This window comes from Charadrius vociferus, unplaced genomic scaffold (assembly GCF_000708025.1).
Source record: "Charadrius vociferus isolate BGI_N301 unplaced genomic scaffold, ASM70802v2 scaffold213, whole genome shotgun sequence".
Lineage (NCBI taxonomy): Eukaryota > Metazoa > Chordata > Aves > Charadriiformes > Charadriidae > Charadrius > Charadrius vociferus.
Genome location: NW_009647828.1, coordinates 5,954,515 through 5,958,495, shown reverse-complemented (window position 1 = coordinate 5,958,495; position 3,981 = coordinate 5,954,515).

Genomic DNA, 3,981 nt, shown 5'->3' with positions numbered 1-3,981 from the left:
TCAAGGGAGCTACTTTTAATGACAATTAAAAAGAGAACACTTCTCTCTGAAAAAGCACTGAAGGTGGATGTATTTTCCAAGCTGAACAACTCACTGCTTTCCCCGTGCTTATAGAGGAAAATGGATGTAGTAAAACTTGCAGAAAGACATAGAAGTATTAAAAGTTTCTAGTGGCGCACTTTGCCTTTTATCTGAACACACAGCCTCCAAAAAAACCACCAAAACAAACGAAACCACCCCCCAAACCCAAACAACAACCAACCCCCCGCCCCCCAAACTCTCAAGCCAATAAAATAAAAATATGGAAGATATTTGGGCTTTTTAAGAAATTGATGAAAGAAGCTTGATTGCACCAAAAAGCTGATGAAAAACCTTCTTTTTCCCTTCGTATTAAAACTGAAATAACTGCACTTGGCAGAGAAGTGGCTTTTTTTTGAAAGGCCAGTGATGGTGAACTGAAATCGCAACTGAGTTGCCAAAATGCTGCTGTGAGCACCATAACCACAGGAGCAAATGATAGAAACACTGAGAAGTCCACTTACATGTGTGTAAACACAGCATAAGTTTACTTATTGCAAACAAGGAATCCAAATTATCTACAATCAGTATGATTTCTCTCATTTCCATATGCTTATATCACTGCTTGGACTTTGTTTTAAACAGTGGAATAAAAAGCTGTTTGTGATGCTTCGGAAAACAAATGCACATGTTGCAAAAATACACTGTGTCGTCTCTTCAAAAATATCGTAGGTAACCGGCTTCGAACTGCACAGATATACTTTAACATTGACCCATGTTCTGGACTTACTGCTTAGAAAAATCAGCAGGTCTCACTATTTTAGGACCGCCAGCTTATTTCAAATATATCTATGTCCTATTGAATCATCCTACGGCAACAGCAGGGTTAAACAGTTTCAGAGCAATAATGAAAAGCTGTAAGTAATGGGCATTTAGCTGACATTAGGGCATGGCCTATAGTAGAATAATATAAATTTTCCAAAGTCCTTTAAAAAAATCAGTGATACATAGGAAAGGTAGAAGAACAAACTGCAGAAAAGAAATGGTTGAAATAGTGCCTATAAGTACAGATTTAAATCAGTTTTGATTATCTGAAACAAAATTGAGAGGTAACTTGTTCATAAAATACAAGGATCTTCAGGGAAAAATATCACATATTAAATGATCTTGAGTATAGCAGTGAAAAACACAAGAAACAAAAGATGAATTCAAACTGGAAACCAGGCACATACTTTACCAGTGAGGAAACAGATTCTCTGTCTCATGATGATGTTTTTCTGACAGATGTGCTCTAACCAAACAACTGTGGATTGTAAATAGTTTTGAGTCGACATCTAAAATCAGGACACTAGATATATTACTCCTGGCTCTTTTGGAAGGCATTACGTTACGAAGAAGACTTTTTACACAAAACAGAGGTGGCAGGACATGAAAAACCTGGTGGCTCAGTTTAGACAGCAAATGTTAAAACAGGAGCCCTGGCTATTCTTGCTACGGACCTGTAGGTGGATCCTGGAGAGAGGACAGGATAGAGGGAGAGTATTTTGCAAATTGAGTTTAATGAAAAGGATATTATGGCACTTTGAAGAATCCTCGAGTTAAAAGCAATTACTGTAAGTTTCCAAGAATGTTCCCAATTTCAAGACTCCATTACCTAAGGACAGATGAGGTTGATGGGAAGGTTGCTCTAATGGTGGAAACCATGAGAGCAGTGCCTCTTACTGCCCGCAGCAGGGAGGGCTGCTTGGAGCAGAGGAAGTTGTGAGGTTGCATTTTTAGTCTTTGGGATTTTAACAGAACTGATCCATTGATCCAGTATATTTAATGGGATTTGCACAGAGTTTTAGAATATTCAGGAAACTTGCTCCGCGAGACTTTATGTTTTAGGCTAGACATTTTAGTATCACTTCATCTGAGCATGAGGCTTTCTGGAGGAGCCCAAAGCTCTCGTTTGTTGCTTTTGATGTACAACCAGGCCATAATCTTTATTTTAGCTGCTAGAACAATTTTGATGTTCTGATTTTTCTTGTGGGGTGAAATAATGAAAATAAAGATTAATTTTATACTTGTCAGATTCTAGATGGAGGTATTATTTTGCAATAGTAATTTTTAAATAGACACCTGAAGGTTCAGTGCTAGGTTTGTTGGCCCAAAGATTCTTCTTGGCTTCTTCAGGCAAGATGACAAAAATGCTACCAGCACTCCAATTTCTTTTTATGCTGTTCCTGGAAATACAAGGTGTGGAGGGAAGGAATTCAGGACCTTATTCAGATCAAAATTTAATTCAGCATCTCACATCCTCAAAGGTGGAGATCACAGGCTATGTTATTTATGGTTTCCTGAAGCCAAGAAACCAGTCATTATCCTTTGCTAATTGGTTTAGAATAAGAGAGGTATTTCTGGATGCAGCAACTGCTAATCTTACTTCAGTGGGGGATTCTTAATTTTACCTCCTCAGAGTAGAGCTCCAAACATAGAGATAGGGAATATGTTTTGGCCAAGGGTAGGATAATTTCTCTCTTAACAGGGCAGGTGACATTCTTTCCAATTATTATAAAAATTAAGACAGGATAGGTGTGTCAAAGAAGGTGTGTTGTTCACTGAAGGAGCAAAATAGCAATTCAGCTGTAGCTACTGTGCTTTTTTCTATACCTAGTAGTTAAACTGAGTAATTAGCTCTCCTATAAAAACAGCACCCTTTTTATTCACTGTTTTTTGAAGTAGGATAATGCGTCACTGAAGCTAGAGAGCTGGCAATGGATATGACAGTGAAATTCAAAGTAAACAGATACCACAAAGTCTGGATCATCAGAGCGTATGTAGATCTGAGATCAACATTTACAAAGTGCTCCTGCAAAAAAAAACCCAACACGTTTGCATCAGCAACATCAATTCCCACTGTCTGACCATCTAACAAGATGAAATCACACACTTGATGCCATTTGTCCCATTCCAGGGCAGTTGCTTCTGGAGCTGGCTGTCTGGGTTTCCACGCATGCAGGTTAGCAGCGTAGCTGCTCTAGGGCACCCTCCATACCCAGAGGACGGCCAAGTTGCAAATGCTTTCTGGGCAAGATCCATTTACAGACTCCAGAGACTTCAAGCCTGTTCTGCTTAAGCCTCATGCTAACTCCAGAAAAGAGTCTGGAAGCAGGTTTTAATACTCCTGAAATAGTAATGTTTTACTAGACTAAGTTGATCAGAGCTGCAGATTAGCCTTCTCTCCATAACATAAATCCTCATGCTGCTCAGGTATCTCTCTGCAGCTGGCAGAGAAACAGCACAAGCCAGTGCTGCTTCTTCACTCGCTCCAGCACCCACTCACAGAGACACTCCCCTGGTGCATCACTACCCAGCCCAAATTCTTCTCAGTTTCCTATGGTGGAAGTCAGCCCTACAAACTGATGTTCCTTGTGGCCATGAATAGGATCAAATAATTTCTGGTGGCCATGAGATCCTGTGCACAAATGAGCAGGACAACGAGACAGTGACCTGAATGTACAGAGTTTAAAGCAGAAAATCATGTCACCATCCTCATGGAAAAACAGCCTCTTCTCCCACCCCATGTAGCAAACCAGCTTATACTCAAGAACCACCAAGTCTTCCAAAATAAGGAGGGGCAGCAACAAGCAGATAGTGGTTCAAAACCTGCCTGTGGGTTTTCACCCTCCTTCCTGCACAGCAATTCTGTCAGCAGGGATAGAGCTGGGGGAGTGGGCCCAGTTGCTGCTGAGAAGTTAGCTAGATGTTACAGCACAATGCCAGGATGATGGTCTACCTGGCAAGAATTAATGTAGAGCCCTATATAATGTTTTCCTTAATGACTGCATCCAGGGCAACTTGAGCTTTCCTAAGACCAATTCCCCTCTAACTCCCTTCAAATTTTAGTAAGATATTTCTATGGTTTGAGTCCCTAGAGCTGCTATTTTAAACAAAGGAGACATCTCTGTATGGGGTACACAC